The sequence below is a fragment of the Pongo abelii genome, chromosome 6 (genome assembly GCF_028885655.2).
Source record: "Pongo abelii isolate AG06213 chromosome 6, NHGRI_mPonAbe1-v2.0_pri, whole genome shotgun sequence".
Classification (NCBI taxonomy): Eukaryota; Metazoa; Chordata; class Mammalia; order Primates; family Hominidae; genus Pongo; species Pongo abelii.
The window spans coordinates 105,613,290-105,632,372 of NC_071991.2; the positions used below are offsets into that span (position 1 = coordinate 105,613,290).

Genomic DNA, 19,083 nt, shown 5'->3' on the forward strand with positions numbered 1-19,083 from the left:
CAGAGATACACTTTCACAACTCAGTTTACCAACCGTCTTTTTTTAATCAGAGTGGTTCCTCCCTGCCTTTTAACGTATAGCTAGTTTTGAAGTCAGAAGGAAGAGTACTAAGATTTGCAACTTAAAAGAAATGTTCATGGTTTCTTTCTGTCTTGTCCAACTCTTTCTTCCTTGGAGTTTTCCTTGGAAAACACAGCAGTACATAGTTGCCACCTCCTGTTTCTCCAGCTTTCTCAGTAGTGGAAATTAATTCTAATTTAGCTCTTTTAATGAACTTACTAATTTGTTCAGAAAATGTGTTCATAAACTTCTACAACCATGGACTACCCTTAAGCAATTAAACATGTAAAAAATGAACATTTTTCTGGCCTATAATGACTGAATAAAGTAGCTCAGGGCCTAAGGGGAAAGGGAGGCTCCCCTATCCAGCACTAACTAGCAATATTAATTGATAATCCTTAGCAGTTACCTTAATTAAACCTCATAACACTCTTGTGGGGAAGATGTCTTTTTTGTTGTTGTTGTTCAGATGAGGAAACTATCCAAAAGAAGCAAAATGGTAAAGTACCTGCTTAAGCCTTTGGCTTTTTGGTCATGTCGCGGGAAGTATGGGGACAAATATACATGGTCTCTCCCTTTTACCCCTCCTTCTCCCAACTAAAAGGCTGCTTGGAATTTCAAAGACATTTTTTGATACAACTTTACTTTTTATTTTCCTTTTTGCCTAGGTCTTTGAAGAATTTAGAAATCAAGAAAAATCTAGCCCTGTAATTAAAATGTGAAAACAAAAGCTATTTGTAGCAGAAAAACATCCCATTAATGTGATTTCCCAGTGACAGATTGACAAGTTCAAAGCAGTAATGCATGTTGCCATGGGCACCAGATTCTATTTGCTCGGCTGGCTCATTTTACTTAGCTGCTGAAGGAGGAGAGTCACATTCAGCCAGGGATCACTGAGCATTGTAAGAATAGATTTGTAATTTTTATGTAATATCGTCTCTTTATAAATCTATACAGATAACAACTGTGAACAGCTTATAGTCACTTTAGGGGCAGAGTTTTCAGAATCTCTTAGGAATATAGATTGCAAAAGTGGGGGTGGTGTCAGGGAGTGCTTTTTCTCCCTTCTCAAGCATCTCATCCATAAGAGGCTGTAAATAAATATTTGTAAAAAAGATGGGGGATGGATGAATGGTGAGTCATTGTCATGTGCTCGCTACCTGAATTAAACTTTGGATTTGTGGCAGCAGGGGGTGGGGGGTGTTGGGACAGAAATTGTGATGAAGCAAAGAAAAGGCAGGGGAAAGAAAGGAATATCAGAGAAGCAAGCAAACATTCTGGAGTGGCTTATAATCATTCAGACACAGGGACACAGAATTAAATCTGCCTTTGTGCAGAGGAAGAGGGAGAGAGGGCGAGTGAGTGAAACAGATGGAAACCCTAAGACCACTGGAGTCAAATACACAAAAGCAGTTATGCTGTTGATGTTCTGATGTCAACTCTCATCTCTCTTCCTTCATTAGGTGCTTAGAGCACCTAACAGGGAATAAGAAATGGGGGAAAAACTTGCCCTATCTGGAGGTACAGGATTGGTTCCTTGGCATTGAACCAAAGAATGAAGTTTTGCTTCATTTGTTTCAGGTTATCAGGGCCAGGTGACTTTCGCTTTGAATTATGCATTTTTCCTTGCCTGACAAATGAAGCCTCCTGCCAATGCCTTCAAATCAGGAAAGCCTCCTGCTTCTCGCATGCAGCAGCAGGCATTTCACAATTTAAAATAATGGGTCCAGAACTGCAGTGAAAGTGGCAATATTTCATAGTGATTTTCTCCCTTCCTTCTCGCTCCTACCCCCATGTTCAGTGTTGTCTAAGCAAATTCTGGCAGTGGCTTTTGTATCTGCATGATGCTTAAGTAAGCAAAAGACAGGGGAAAGCAAATGTCTTCCAAATCTTCATTTATCATGAACACAAATTGTAGCTTCAGCTCTTTTGCTTGATGCAAATAAGCTGACAGATGTGTATCACTGGCAGCAAATCTTATAACTGATGTGGCCCCAACTGCCGCTAAACATATGTCTATATTTTTCCTGGGAAAGGATAAGATTGGGAAGGAAAATTAATTGGTGTTAATGCTCCCTGACCTCTTGGCTCCACTTCCTCCTTCTCTGCTTCATTCCTTCCACGCACCTTTTCAGAGCTCCAGTCCCCAGAGGGCTAATGGCTTGGCTGTCCCCAGGATTCAGGGTACCCCTTCTCAGTTTACCTGAATTTCAGGCTATTCATTCTTCCTCTCCTTCATGCATTTCCTTCTCAACTCCCCCAGCCACCAACTGCCACCAGTTACTCATCTTTTTCAGTTATTCTCGGGCCCTGGTAGGTAAATGATTGATAATGATTTCTGAGAGTCTGCTAATTCACAAGTATTAATAGAAAATAATAAAATCGAGCATTGTTCTTCAAACATTCCCACTAAAATCCTCTAATGATAGAAAAAAGTGAATGAGTATCTCTAAAGGGGCTCAGGGAGGTAGGATGGAAAGTGTATTAGTCAGTTCTCATGCTGCTATAAAGAAATGCCCAAGACTGGGTGATTTATAAAGAAAAGAGATTTAATTGACTCACAGTTCTGCATGGCTTGGGAAGTCTTAGGAAACTTACAATAATGGCAGAAGGCACCTCTTCACAGGGTGGCAGGAGAGAGAATGGGTGCAAGCAGGGGAAATGCCAGAAGCTTATAAAACCATCAGATCTCGTGAGACTCACTCAATATCACAAGAACAGCAAGGGGGAAACTGCCGCCATGATCCAATTACCTCCACCTGGTCCCGTCCTTGACATGTGAAGATTATGGGTATTATAATTCAAGATGAGATTTTGGGTGGGGACACAGCCAAAATCTGACACAGCCATATCAGGAGGTAAGGGAGTAAGTCTGGGGGAAAGAAGACTTGGGGTAAAGAAGTCTTGAGGGAAAGTTCTTAAAATCTGTTTTAAATTGCCTACCCTTTAAATTACTTGGCCTCACCCTTCTAAAATTTCTAGCAAAACTCACTTTGTAGAAAGACATGCCTTATTCATCCTGTGCTTTTGCAACACACCTGGCACACTGCTGTGTACTTCTGAAGGTGGGCAGAAGTTAACCTTTAATTCAAACAAATAAATCTCCATTTATTATTGATCCTAGCCTTTAACAACTTTTATTAGTATGTTTATATCACAAAGGTAATATTTGCTTTTTTTCTTCAAATAACACAAAAGAGTGCCAAGAAAAATGTTCTGTCTTCTTAATTCCATTCTTTTAGAGAAAACCACTAATAATAATTAGCTAGTTATTCTTTCAGACTTTGAAAAATGCCATATCATTATATGGTCTATAATTTATTCTAAAATACTTAAGTATCTGTATTTTAGCTTTAATCAATACCTTAGGGCTGATTAGTTAACCTTTGACATGCCCTAGTCAAGGCGAATACTCCAGAGATGATTAGTTACTAATAAAAAACTAATTAGAAGGCCACACCCTAGAAGAACCTAGAACACACTGCAAGCTTTCCAGTTATTTTTTAAATTTATTTAGTATAATGGATATTAGAGATATTTTTTCCTTGGTAAAATTACTAGAGATTAAGATGTGTGAATTGGCTAGAAATATTATATAGGCACTCCTGTCCTTGGTGAATAGGGAACAAGAGTCTAGTTAAGTCCAGTTCTATGCACTTTGCATGGCATGTTAAGTCTAAGAGTCCACTCTGTCCTCTGTGCATTTAAAAGGGAGAATTTTCTCATTTACTTCCAACTAGGTTTACTGAGTACTGTAGGTAGACTATTGTCACATCTGCCTCTGATGAACCTTTAATACAAGGTCAGTTGGAGTGTCTAAAGGAACAGAGAACTGGCACTTGGTCTTACAAGGGAAGATGGTGACTATGTTTGTGCCTGCCTGCTAATAAAATTTTTGTTCCCTCAGCAAAAGTCCATCTGAGACCTGCTTTCATTGCACTGCCTTGTGAGGAGTTGTAGGAGAAGACATCATAACTATTCCCTACTTCTAATTGTTAGAGGCAACAGCTGTCTATCAAGAACAATCTGAGGATTTTGCACAAATTGATTTGGGTCAGTTTCAAACATATGTATAGTAAGATGAATAAATAATAAACAGACTGAAAATATATGCTCCTTTAAAAAAACAACAAAAAATGGGATTATACAACATATACGGTCTGCTCAAAATCTGTTGTGGGTTAAATCTCTAATTGTGGGAATTTTGGGTACCTGCAGGATACTGGTGGAAGTGATTTTTGGGTAAGATGGACTTTTATAAAATCTCAAATTCCTATCATCCAAGTGAATGTTTGTTCTGCCGATGGGTTGAATCATCTCTTCACAGTAGGCCAGGCATTTAATTTTTTTTTTTTTGAGATGGAGTCTCACTCGGTTGCCCAGGCTGGAGTGCAGTGGCACAAACTTGGCTCACTGCAACCTCCACCTCCTGGGTTCAGGTGATTCCCCTGCTTCAGCCTCCCGAGTAGCTGGGATTACAGGCACAATAACCACACCAAGCTAATTTTTGTATTTTTAGTAGAGACAGGGTTTCACCATGTTGGCCAGGCTGATCTCAAACTCCTGACCTCCAGTGATCCGCCTGACTTGGCCTCCCAAAGTGTTGGGATTACAGGCGTGAGCCACAGTGCCTGGCCCACAATTTAAAATTTTTTTGTATTTTCTGATTTTCATAGTACAATGCATTCATCATGGAAAGATTAGAAAAATAATCTTTCTTTAAGAAGAAAATTAAAATCATCCATAACTTCCCCATTGGGAGATATGTTATTGAAAATCTGATGTGTTTCCTTCCAGTATGAGTGTATGTGCATAGATATCTTATAAATAAAATCAAACTGCAGGTACAGTTTTCTATCATGATTCTTTTACTTAACATTATATAGTAAGCATTTCCCTAGTTCATTAAAATGACTTGAAAGCATAATTCTATGGTTGTCTAATAATTCCATCATATAGATATCACTAAACATTTCCCTGTCATTGGACATGTAGATATCTAGATGTTTATTTATTTATTTATTTAGACAGGGTTTCACTCTGTCACACAGCTGGAGTGCACTGGTGGGATCTTGGCTCACTGCAGCCTTGACCTCTAGGGCACAAGTGATTTTCCCACTTCAGCCTCCTGAGTAGCTGAGACTATAGGTACACCCCACTATGCCCAGGTTAATTTTGTTTACTTTTTGTAGAGACGAGGTCTTACTATGTTGCCCAGGCCGGTCTCCAACCTGTGGACTCAGTAATCCTTCCACCACAGCCTCCCACGGTGCTGGGGTGTGAACCACCATGGCTGGCCTAGATTTTTCGTTTTAACATGATCATGTTGTGATGTATCTTAGAATGGAAGGCTTTACTCTTATCTCTAATGCTAGAATCCTGGGTATTGTTTGGAAAGAGTAGTTTTTTATAACCCGTTTCAACCTGCTCATTCATCTATTATCCTCCAAAAAATCAACAGAAAACTCTGTGACCTCATGCTCTGCCATTTAGAAATATTTGAAAGGTTTTTAGAAAAAAAAATTAGGATGTTCTAAATACATATTAGAAGCTATGCTTTTTTAAAATAACAAAACAAAACAAAGGAAAAACATCTTTTTGTTCTCTTCCTAGTTCTATCAAGTGCTGGCTTTCGATTCCAGTCTGACTTCACTACCACAGGAGCTTCTTGCTCAGGCTTCTGTTCCGGCTCCATTCTCTCCCTGCCATTATAATGCCATCCACTGCAGCACCATCTCTTCAATCAGTGAGTTCACCCTTTCCTCCCTCACTTCTATTTTCTTGAGAGGAAATGAGCATTTTTTTTTCTTTTTTTAGACAGTCTCGCTCTGTTGCTCAGGCTGGAGTGCAGTGGTGTGATCTCGGCTCACAGCAACCTCTACCTCCCAGATTCAAGTGATTTTCCTGCCTTAGCCTCCCAAGTAGCTGGGACTGCAGGCATGCACCACCATGACTGGCTAATTTTTGTATTTTCAGTAGAGATGGGGTTTCACCTTGTTGGCCAGGCTGGTCTCGAACTCCTGAGCTCAGATGATTCACCCGCCTCGGCATCCCAAAGTGCTGGGATTACAGGTGTGAGCCACTGTACCTGGCTGGAAATAAGCATTTAATACTTATCTGTGATGCCCAGCAGATGCCAATAGTATTCATGGAGAGTCCCAGTCCCAAGCTCTACAAAGTAGGGGTGAGGTAGAGCTAAGCATCCTGTTTCACAGAGAAGCAGAGGGATTCACAGCTGTTCTCCGCTAGCCCTCATGTCTCATGACTCTGTGAAGTGACAGTTTCCATGGGCTCAGAGTAGATGTTGCGAAGCTTTCTAGAGTCCTCTGACCCTGGAAGCTGCTAATTAAAGTGCCACCAAGATGCTTCCAGAGACTCTGAGCTAGTTACACGTACATATTAAAGAGCTGACCTTCCCCCTTCTTGTCTGTCGTACCCCACTGTGAGTGCTGTGGGTGGTCAGCAAATAATAACAGTTAATAACTCTCTCCTATTCTTTCAAAGCTCTACAGAAATGCAAATTGCTGCCTTCAGAAGGAAGCACACGGGCCTATGAATTTTATATCAGCAGGGATTACCAATGAGTCATGCTTGATGTTGTAAAAACTATTCAGGTAGGCAGGCAGGTGCTGCAATAAGAATAGCATCCCTTTCCTGAATGTTCAGTTATTGAAGTGCACGCTCGTGTGGGTATACACACAACCACACATGCCCAACTCACAAAAATAGGCAATTATATAAAATATATGCCAGAATCTCCACAGGAAGGAAAGCTAAACTCTTCAAAAACAAATGCTTATCACGCTGCCGAAGAGAAGTAAATCTCTAAGGTGGTAAGCAGTGTTAATATGTGGGCGAGCGCCAGAACACATGCAGATGTGTGTTATTTATGCCTTTAATTGTTATTTCCAGTAGATGTCTGGCTGTCAATGCACATGAGTTAAGTACCGTAAAATAACAGATGTCACACATCTCACAAGAACAACAGGGAGTCAATATACATGGCAGTGTAAATCTGATTACCTTAGATAGTAAGGAAAAGAGAAAGAACGCAAAACCAGATGAGCCTATGGCTGTAATTTAAAAAACAAATTATCCCATTTGAATATGTTCTATAGTAATTATGCATTTACACTGAGTACACTAAGAGAAAAGCCATCTTGGAAGAACAGAGCCGATTTGGGTAATTGCAGTGAATTCTTATAATTTTATGTTGTCTTGGCAGCCATTTTGAATACAAATTTAAGTTTGTTATACCGGAAGCAGAGCTCGATCACCCTTGACACAGTTTCTGGTTCTACACCACACCCAAATGGCTCTAGACATGGCCAGAGATAACCTAGAGGCATCTGTTCTGCATACCAGGGCTCCCTGCTTTCTCATTGATTCCTTTAAATGAACCAGTCAGGCATTTGCCTGTGAACTGAAAGTGTCCCACACCCTATTCCTTTATATATACTGCTGGCTGCCCTCTCTGTCTCTCTCTGCCTGACTCTTCGTTCTTGCCTGATGTGACCCAGGGATGAAGACTGTTCTTGACTCATTGTGCCCTCCCTACTCAGTCTCTGTAAATAAAAATCTTAGAACTTGTTTCCTATGGTGGTGGTATATTGGATTTGCACCTTCCATCTGAAGAACCAGGGGCTGCCCCAGGCTGAGTTTCTCCCAGGAAGCCAGGGAGAGCTCAAGGTTGGGCTCCCAGTGCCAGGGCAATGGTTGGGCAGGTATAACCTGGATGCAGGTCAGACAAAAGCCATAGGGCATCTGCTGGCTTAAACAAGTTTCCCATGTGAGGGACCATCTCTCTACCCACTTTTGGTCACTGATCAGACTACTAGGCACTAGGCCATCAGCCAAGTAAAAGAAGCATCCCCTGAAAGGCCCACTGCAAACACCCACATAGAGCTTCCCTACATTTCCCATTAGGGCAGGATTGCTAGCTGCTCTCATGCTGGAACCCCAGTTTAGCTGGGGACTCTCAGTAACAAAGTTTCTCTTAATTCTTAAAGGAACAAAGAAAAGGGGGAGAATAAGTGAGAGAATGAAAAAAAGAATAGAACCAGTCGGCCAGTGACATTTTCTAGTGAAACACATATGGGATGCAAGAAAAAGACTCAGAAAAGCCTTGGGAGTAAATATTGAAATGATCTTGAATGATTTGGCAGGAGAAGATGTGCCAGCAGGGCTTACCGTATAGCTCCGAAGGATGCTGATGACGGCACCACAGACAGAGATAGTTTACAAAGGCTCAATGGAGCGCAGATATTTGAGAAAAAAAAAAAAAAAAAAAAAAAAAAGATTAACAATATTCAGCTGAGAAAAGTGAACACAAACACATCTGGGGAAAGTAATCTTAAATAAAGATACTCAGATGGAGAAAAAAATGTGTCAAGCCTGGACCTGGAGTAAAAGCAGATAGAAAAATTTTGAGTTGCAAGGGATTACAACGGCTCAGAAAGGTGAGAATTCCCTTCTGTGGTTTTAAACGCAGAGGTGTCTCATTATGCAGCCTTGATAAAGGATTTCATGTCTCTTTACAAACACAATGAGATCCTCATTACATATCTGAATAATTGAACCATGCCCACAATATAGAATGCATTTTGAGGTTTGTGAATGTGCAAAATGTAGCTGAAACTGTTCTAACTCCAACTATCATTTCTAGTCAAATAATTTTATAGAAACTTGTTTATCCTAAACTGTAATTTTCAGATTGTAAAGAACTATTTAATAACAATCACATTTACTATGTGCTGGGTACTTTTATAAACACTTTACATATTTAAGTAAATAAATCCTCATAACAAGCCCCCTCAGTAGGTGCAATTGTCTCCCTACTTTCAGCAGATGAAGAATCCAAGTTACAGAGAGCTTAACGACCTTCCCCAGGTCACACATTGAATAAATGGTGATTCAGGGATTCAAACCCAGGCAGAAGATCTCCAGAGTTCATACTCCTTTAGCACTACACTAGACTCCCTGTCTGTGGCAGAAAAGAAGCTAACTAGATAATTCCCTTTAGTTTGGAGGATTGACTTGATCTGTGAATGAGACTAGAAGGGCCAATGAGATATCCCCAGCCTCTACCATACATCTGGGACTATATCTTCCTGTCTACTCATTTCCAAATATCCAGTTCCCCCTTAAAGGTAATCTGTGTGGCCTGCAGGACATGGGGACATGGGGTCTCATGTTATATTTTGTGCTCCAGCACCTGGACATGCATCATCTTTGGCCCATTGAGCTGGAGTGGTCGTGGAGAGACACAGACATGCTGAAGACTATGAGAAGCCTATATAGAGCTAAGAATTCCTTATGACTTTTGTGATTTGATTAAGAAATTAGAACTGCAGTTAATTTTAGGAGAGTATTTAAAGTGACCACAGTAGATAATTTTTGAAAATTCTCTGTGTAAACATATATAACTATACTACATGTTACTTAGAAAACATTCATTTCTTTGGGAACACTATTTGTCTTCCCAGAATCTTGAAGCATAGATGGTTGCCCCAATTACTGTGCTTTTAAGGAATACATAAGATTATGATTACATCAGAATACATTTCTCACTGGGCTGCCATTGTGCTCTTCTTTTTTTCTCTCTGGCCAAAGTCTCTTACAAGTAGAGTTACTACTTTTTTTAGACAACAAAACCATACTCCCTCTGGAAGACCATTGTTTAAATCCAAACTCCATGTAGGGTGAGTCTTGTAACTGATCAAATTTCCCTCTGTGCTTTGGCAGCTATGAGCCTCTGAGCCAGAGTTGTGACCCAGTCCTAGTAAATATATCATCACCCTTTATTGTCTTAACATCTCTCCTATCCTTATCATTTGCCTAGTTTCTTTCTTTTCTTTTCTTTTTTTCTGAGATGGAGCCTTACTCTGTCACCCAGGTTAGAGTGCTTTGGCGTGATCTCGGCTCACTGCAGCCTCTGCCTCCCAGGTTCCAGTGATTCTCCTGCCTCAGCCTCCTGGGTAGCTGGGATTACAGGCACCTGCTACCACGCCCGGCTAATTTTTGTATTTTTAGCATAGACAGGGTTTCACCATGTTGGCCAGCTAGTCTTGAGCTCTTGTTCTCAGGTGATCTGCCTGCCTCGGCCTCCCAAAATGTTGGGGTTATAGGTGTGAGCCACCGTGCCCGGCCCATTTGCCCAATTTCTTGACTTACTGTTTTACTGGTATATGCTGAATTGTATCCCTTTAAGATTCATGTGTCAAAGTCATAACCCCTGGTATTTCAGAATGTGACTGTATTTGGAAATAGGATCTTTAAAGAGGTAATGAAGTTAAAGTGAGGTCATTAGGGCAGGCTCTAATCCAATATGACTGATGGTGTCTTATAAGGAGAGATTAGGAAACAGATACACAGAAGAAAGACCATGTGAGGACACAGGGAGAAGGCAGCCATCTATAAAGCAGAAAGAGAGGCCTCACTGGAAATCAACCCCAAAGGCACCTTGGTCTTGGACATATAGCCTCTGAAATTGTGAGAAAATAAATTTCTCTTGTTTGAGCCTCTCAGTCTATGGTATGTTATTATGGCAGCCTATTATGGACTAAATTATGTTCCCCCAAAATTCATATATTGAAACCCTAACCTCCAGTGTAGACTGTATTTGGGGATAGGGACTTTAGGGAGGTAATTAAGACAGGTGGGTCCCTAATCTGATAGGACTGGTGACACAATAAGAAGAGGAAGAAACACCAAGAGAGCTCCCTCTTTCCATGTAGAGAAGAAGCCAAGTGAGGACACAGTAGGAAGGCAGCTGTCTGCAAGCTAGGAAGAGAGTCCTCACTAGAAACCAGTCCCAATGGCACTTTGACCTTGGACTTTCAGCCTCCAGAACTGTGTGAAGATAAATTTCTGTTATTTAATCCACCTAGACTGTGGTAGTTTGTGTTGGCCCTAGCGGACTAACATATAGCCCTAGAAAACAAATACATTTACCTTGTTCTATTGTTTGGATGTTTTTAGAGGTGCCTTAAATCTTCGTTGGAGCAAACCATGTTTGTGTTGATCTCATTTGTAGATATGAAGAAAACGGAGTAAGTGTTAGCCTGTTTTAAATTGCAAATGCAGTGATTAAAAAAAAGGTATCAAAGTGTGCAAGCCAGCAAAGTGTGGCTAAAAAAAGTTTTTATTAATTAATAAACTTCAGTCTCTTAAGCAAAATGAAGTATTAACCTCATAATTATTAAACTCCAATTTTTCTGAGTGAAGCTTATGGTTAAACAAGCCAATAAAAATGAACCCTGCTTTTTTGGGGGCAAAAGGTAATTTGAAAAAGATGGACCAGAAAACTGAGCTTGAATCTTAACCTGGCACTGCTGTGTTTCTGCCATTCGGAGAAGCTGACTGGCCTCTTCAACTCTTGCATGGGAGCCTTAGGGACAGTCCAAAAAAAAAATCCCTTTAATGTGAACCTGCTGCCAGCCACGTGTACCTTGAGGGTGGAACATCTCAACCACAAGAATTGCCTTCTTTGGGAGTGGGAGAGTTGGAGATGAGATGGACTAAAGGTTTGGTGTCTATTGATTCCTTTCCTTGATCTAAAGTTTAACCTCTTTCTCCCTTTCAAGAGATTGGAATAGAATTCTCAGTTCAATAGGCCCATGTGATGAGGTCAAGAGAGTTGTGTTCAACAATTTATCTTTGCTTTACTTCTCCTGGTTCACTAAGAGATCATTCGCAATGAGAGGCCGGAAGTAAGTTGATAAAATTAAAATGTAGCACATGGCATATCCAGACAGAAATAACTTGTGCTAAGAATTGTGTCTGGCTTACCTGGTTTTGCCTACCATGGGCATCTTCAATTAACCAGCTAAGATAGCTGGTATAGGTACTCAAATATAGTAATGTCTAGACTTATTATTTAATCATATATATGTATGTGTATGCATGTGTTTGTATGTGTGTCTATCTAACTATATATCATCTGTTGATTCGCCATAATCTCTAAAGGCTATAAAGTATATTAACCAGGATTCTTTAGTTATAAGTAACCTAAGCTAATTCTTGTTAATGCTAGCAAAAAGAAAATTTATTGGAGGTATTCACCATAGAACGTATTAGCTTAGAAATATGTTGGCTTCCATGCTATCACAGAACAATAACAGAAACCAGAATAGTTTGGCAGATCTCTAGGCAGTGGAAATTATCTGACCATCTTTTATAGGCTCTGCTCCTGCAATGAATGTGCCCTAAGCTTAATTTTTAAAAAACTATCCTTGTATCACTTCTCTCTATGTTCAAAGTCCAGGGAGAGAGAATCTCATTCCATGACTTGGTGCCAAATCTCTGGTTAGGGTAAGGTACAGTTTGACTAAGGCTGCATGGAGAGGTGGAGAAGTAATTCTCCCAAAAAGGACTTGATATAATAATAGGAAGAAGGAAGCAATCTTGGTTGGCCAAACAGTAACGATAACAATGACAATAATAACAGCAAGAAATGTCCACTGAATTTTAACTCCTTGTTTCTGATTTGGTGATCTGATGAGGGTGGCTCCTCTCCAGTGTGTCTTAGGACGTTTTAAATTCAATTAAATTTGTTTCCTTTTAGAGAAAGCGTCTCACTCTGTCACCCAGGCCGGAGTACAGTGGCACAGCACACTCACTGCAGCCTCAAATTCCTAGGCTTAAGCAATCCCACCACCTCAGCCCCTGAGTAGCTGGGATTACAGGCAAGTCGCCCTGCCTGGCTACTTTTTTATTTTTTGTAGAGATGGGGGCCTTGCTATTTTGCCCAGGCTGGTCTCAAACTCTTGGCCTCAAGCAATCCTCCCTATTCAGCCTTTCAAAGTGCTGGGATTACAGGCATGAGCCACTGTGCCTGGCCCTCGTAGGCTGTTTTTGGCACCCCCTATCTGAAAGAGAATGTCTACCTGTTGCTTTAGGATTCATGCCATTTATCACAGAGAGTGGTTAGCCTTTATTTATGCTCTGCTCAGAGCGAGTTTAAAGTACAGAATTACCATCAGCTGATTTGCAAGGTATAGTGTCCTTCTAGGATCCTTTGGAAGCTGCTGGATACCAGCTGCACGAGTTTTGGAGGAAGCATGACTGTGGGAGTCCCTCCCACTTCATCCTGCCCTGGGTCTGTGTGCTCTCGGCTGGCTGTCTCTCGTGGGAAAATGAGGCTACTCTTCTTCAAGGCTAGATGATGAGGGTTTCTAGTCCTTCTTGGTGGAAATGGCCACTTTTGCATGGAGGCTAAGCTCAGGTCATTTTGGTTTAACCAGAACATTCCCACACCATGCAGGCTATCACACGCTACTTGAGAGGGAAAGAAGATTCTGAGGGTTTATATAGTATGAAGAATGTCTTTTCTCAAATTAACTCTGAATCTGCTCTGAAGGGGGGCAGGCATAGCAGGGAGAAACTGTGGGTGCAAGGAGAAAGTGCAGAATGTACAGGAAGGCCACCTGGATGGGTCCCTGAGCAGCCCCAGGAGTGCAGGGCTTTAGGATGGCAGGGCTTCCTTGCCTCACTGTCAGAGCATTTCTGTTCATTCTCATCCCACATCGCATAGCTTCCCTTATTAAGTGCCCAGAATCCTTGCGCTTTCTCTCTCAGTTCTTGTTAGAGCTGATGGGAGGTAGTCTCATAAACATATATCAAGGTGTTAGGAACTGCATGGGCTGCCCCTTCAAAGACAAATTTCCTTTGAGAGGGGTTAGGATGATCTATAAAACAACGAAATTAATCCTTCTGGTGGGATTTTTAGTTACCATAATTGTGGGGAAAAATATTATTGGATAACAGGGGACTTCATATCCTTACAAAACACAGGATCTTGACCACTTCCTAATTCCGCCCATGTACCTAATTACCTTACCGTGGGGCATTTCCAAGCTACTGTGGAGAGAGGAAAATAATGTGAAGCACGAAAAGTGGCCAAGCTGCATAACAAGTTCTGTGCCTTCAGGGAGGAGTTCGTGGAAGGAGCCACAGAAAAGTTGATTCAAAGGGCATTTAGCTAACAGAGCATTTAAACCCTCTCTTAGATCCATTTAAACCCAGAGGATGTCTTCCATGTTCTTGAGCTTTTTACAATTCTTCAAAAAGCTAAACCAATATACACTAGGGTATAAGAAGAAGCGACAGAAATTGACTCAGGAGCGTTTACAGATAAACCGTAAACTAACTGAAGGCAATGATTATGCTTTCAATGCCTTTGTATCACACCATTCAGCCTAATTCATTCAATGCATTTAGCAAACATTCTCTGAGCATCTTCTGTGTGCCAGATGCCGTGCTGGATGTTGGAGATTCTAAATCATTAAGATGTGGTTCCTGTCTTGAAAGAACACAGAACCTAGTGGAGAAGATGGAAATTATGGGCACACAATAGTTACAAAATAATGTGAAGTCCATTCCTAGTTGTAGCAATAAAATGCCATTGTATCACTGAGAGCAGAAAAAATTAATTCTGTCTGGCTTTAGAGACACACTGGCATTTGAGCTCAGCCTTGGAGGACAGGACGGTTTCTCAGTATCTCATTAGCTTGGCATCCTAAATATAGCAAAGACTGAATAAATGTCATTGCCTAATAACCTCAGAGATAGAGGAAACAAGAATTCCTTGAAATTTAAGTCCATTACTGTTTTTCCATTTTCTGCCTGGATTGAGGTAGACCCATTTCTCATTCAGACCCCTACCTGGTGTGGCATCATTGGACTCCTATAAATCGTCCATGTTCCTGAGATTATCACATGGACCCTACATAGGACATGGGAGTGGAAGCTTGGCGTATGATGAATACCAAATTAGCTGTTGAAATTGTCATCTCTCCTACTTTTTTCCATTGGAAGGTTTTATATTTTTAAGTTTTTGACCTTGACACTTGTCTTAGTCTGTTTTGTGCTGCTATAGCAGAATACTTGAGAATAGAGATTTAATTTTTACAGTTCTAGAGGCTTGGAAGTCCAAGGGCAAGGGGCTCACATCTGGCAAGGGCCTTTGTTCTGCTTCATCCCACAGTGGAAGGCAGAAGGGCAAGAGAGCGTGAGAAAGAGCAAAAGTAGGGCAAACTTACTGTTTAACAAACCCACTCCTGCCATAATGAGATTAGTCCACTCATGAGGGCAGAGTCATCATGACCTAATCACCTCTTAAAGGCCTCACCCCTAAACATGGTTGCACTGGAGATTACGTTTCCAACACATGAACTTTGGGGATGCATTCAAATCATAGCAGCATTACATTCATAGCCCTAGTAATTCAACTCGAAGTACATTCTGATGACTGACTAAAATTTATTGCTGTGGTGACACTTAATATGGCACCAGTGATAAGTCAATTCTAGGGCTGTAAGTTTTAGATTTATAATGAAATTTTGATTAAACTGGGCTTTTTAAAAATAGTGGTATTTATTCTGTGAACTAGCACAGTATGTAGAAAATGAATGGTGAAAAACCCACTACAAATCCTTCTGTGTAGTGATTAGCGACTCTATATTTAACAGTAATAATTGCATTATCTTGATGTACTTAATTTCTGTTTTCAGGCGCCCTAAAAAAGAAAACAATTGAATGTTGTTGGAGAAAAATGTGCAGGCCACTTCCACATGTTGTTTTTGTCTGCCTCTAGATAGTACTATACACCCGAATTAAAGAGAACAAACTCTACCAACCATGAGATATTTCAAAAATATCTGAATTTGGATGATATAGAAAAATCAATGAAATGATCGGTGGAATTTGTCAATCTTTATTTAAACTTCACGCTGGATATTAAAGCCTTTGCTGTTCATTGTCAGCCTTTAGAGTTCAGAAAGAGTGAAATTCTAATTTTCTCCACAAGGTGGGAGTAGAACACTAAAAGTGTTTTAAAATGGTCCTCATGAAAAGGTGTCACATATCTGTGTTAAGAAAAACCATACTCTAGCAAGAAATAAGAAAAAAGAAATTTAAAAAGTCTACGAAAAATTAGTAATCTTTGTGTCCTTATGTTCACACTAATTTCAGCCTCTTTATAGTTGGTAAATTTTCTACAAATTTCACCTTCAAACTAAATACAGGGTTTACAAAATGGACAAAGCAAAGAAATAACAATTGCCAGTGAAGGGAAATACTACACATTTCATCTTGAGCGGTAATATGTGAAGTCTCAAGTGTTTTGGGAGTGATTATGAATTTTCTCAAGATGGTTGGCTGTCTGGCTGTTTGGCTGGGGAACGTATATTTTTGAGGCTTGAAGATCAGTAGAAAATAGGTTGGGCAAAGTAGTTGCATGATATGGTTTACCATTTAGACAGAGTCTAAACTTACATGAAAAGGTAAATATTTAATCTGCATTTCTGGTCTTGTTTATAGAGCCTTTTATCAAGAGAGAAAATCAGGCCAGTCTTCTATTTCAAGTCTGACTCAAGATTCTTTTCTTTCAGGAAAACATTCATGATCTCATTCCACCTGAAGCCGGTGCCTCTGTAATGTGTAACAGAATCCTATGGAGAAGTTGTAAAAACACAAAATGTTGGGCCAACCCCAAGAGTTTCTGATTTTGCAGGTCTGGAGAGGGCCCGGGATACGTACTTCTAACAAGCTCCCAGGCGATGCTAATGTTGCTGGTCTAGAAACACACTTTGAGAGCCACTGTTTTAGCATGTATTCACCCAGCTTATGCAATCAACTACTCTCACAGCAAAGTCCAAAGAATGCTCCTTATTTGTTTGTTATACTGGAGTTTGGCTTGGCTAGATATTATTTGAAACTGAATGGCTGTTGATTGTGGCTCAGAAACTGTTTTCTTCATAGCGCTGCAGTTGGATTTATTTACTAGAATTTGAGCTGAATATTGTCTCACATTTTGGTTACATTGGTTTCTCAGGGTATTTTATGGGTACATGTTGTCTCTTTCTAAGTGCACTGTCACTTGAGGTGGGCCTGGGCCTTTTGTTCCTGTTTGTCCTTACTCTTCCACGGAGCTAGCAGTCTCCAGCACAGGGGCGATCAGTCCTTAATCACTGAAGACTAATTAATCTTTCAGTGTACATGCTATTTTAGTGAGTAATTTTTGCCAGAAATACTAGTAATGATGTAAAATAAGGTTAGGATTAGGGAAGGATTTGGCCTGAATAATTCAATTCATATGTATAAGTCAGGGTTCTCTAGAGAAATAGAATCAATAGGGTGTGTGTGTGTGTGTGTGTGTGTGTGTGTGGTGATGATGGTGGCAGTGCAGGGACAGAGACAGAGAGACAGGGAGGGAGAGAGAGAGAGGGACAGAAAGAGAGAGAGAGAGAGAGAGGGAGAGAGATTTATGAGAAGGAATTGGCTCACACAATCACAGAGGCTGAGAAGTCCCTAGGATCTGCAGTCAGCTAGCTGGAGACCAAGGAGAGCTGATGGTATTGTTCCACTCCAAGTCCAAAGCCCTGAGAACCAGGAGAGATGATAGTGCAAGTTTCAGTCCAAAAGATGCCAAATTCAAGATCCAAGAAGAACTGATGTTTCAGTTTGCGTCTAAAGGCAGGAAAAGACCGATGTCTCAGCTCAAGTATCAGGCAGGAGGAGTGCCCTCTTACAAAGAATCAGCCTTTTTGTTCTTTTCAGGCCTTCAACTCATTGGATGAGGGCCACATGCATTAGGGAAGGCAATCTGCTTTCCGCAGTCTGTGCATTCGTATGTTAATCTCATCCAAAAACACCCTTACAGACACACCCAGAATTATGCTTGACCTAATGCCTGGGTACTCCACATCCCAGTCAAGTTGACACAAAATTAACCATCACACTATATATGTATAATCGTTAGTTAAATGGAAGTTGGTTCATTGTCCAAATTCCTCTACCTTTCGCCTCAATAAAAGAAAAAATGGCCCAACACTGTTCCGGGTGGCCCCATATGACTTCTAACTGTTTTGGTCATCAGTTTAGTGGGTGAATTGTAGCAATGTGATCTCCTTTAATCTTCAGGGGTAAGATGAAAATAGCCATGCTCACCTAAACAGATCCATTGACAAATTCAACTAGCATCCAAAACAACAACAAAAACTTTTGTAAACATGAAGTGCTATAGATATATTTAATAAAGACAATCATTTCCATATCATGGGTTTTACTGTTCAGATATATTTCTTTATAAACCAAACTTCTAGAAATAAAAGAAGTGTAAGCAGAAATGCATGGATCCACTGAGGACATTATAATATAATGGCAACCATTTAAAGATACTGAAGATTAAAGCTGGTTGTTTACCAGCATGGCATAGTGAGTGAAAGACTTTATATGATGCATGGTCTAATTATTTAACAAATCAACTCAGGCATAACAATCTGGTATGCCCAATAGGCTCTGCCACCTATTCCCTCATTCCTAAGTATGTGTAATTTCTATAAAACAATCAGAGAAATTCCAATTTCTAAATCATCATAGTCTTCTCTCTACCTTAGGTGAAAGTGCGGAATACCCACAGGGCCATGGAAAGACACTGCATTCTTTTCTGGTACTTTAACCATAGCTTCGAGGCACTGAGTAATATTTATTTAATTTTATAATGGCTGTGGGGAGAGTGTTCATGAAATGTTTTGAGCTCCTCAAATAAAATACATGATACACTCTTTTCAGGTGAGATTTTCAAATAGATTACAAAATAATAATTTTTGTTTTCTGAAAGTGTGGAGAGAAAAAGATTTAAAAAAAACAAAGTAAGGAGAAATGAAAGAATTTTATTTGACTTGCAGAATTTGCATTTGAGTTATCTATACTTACTAAGATGGCTATGTCCAGTTGTACCTGTCTGATGGTAGCTTATAATTATAAATGCTTAAAGATAAACAGATCATAGGTTCTGGATGAGGCTGAGCACAGGCTCTAAAAGTCGCATCACACAGCCACCTGCTCATCCTGGCTTTGGGCTCTGCCCCTTGAATGTTTGCCCATCTGACTCCATTTGTATCTCCCTCACTGCTTCCCTGATTCATTTCAGTTTCATTCTCATTTTGGGTATTTCCTCACTTCTAGTTGGTGCTTTCTAGAGTTTCTGGCAAAAGCATGGACTCTGAAGTCAGGTTGCCT

The 19,083-nt window shown here is 40.3% G+C and overlaps 1 long non-coding RNA gene across 2 annotated transcripts; it reads left to right on the forward strand.

Moving 5' to 3' along the window:
* The first annotated feature begins 820 nt into the window (after positions 1–820).
* On the forward strand, positions 821–8,488 carry LOC129060448 (uncharacterized). Of its 2 annotated transcripts, XR_008527181.2 has the most exons (5): positions 821–962; positions 3,968–4,113; positions 5,674–5,806; positions 6,565–6,674; positions 8,070–8,482. It is a non-coding gene; the product is annotated as an uncharacterized LOC129060448 (long non-coding RNA). The 2 variants fall into 2 exon arrangements; XR_008527182.2 differs by lacking the exon at positions 6,565–6,674 and having other exon boundaries at positions 8,070–8,488.
* Positions 8,489–19,083: the final 10,595 nt, after the last annotated feature.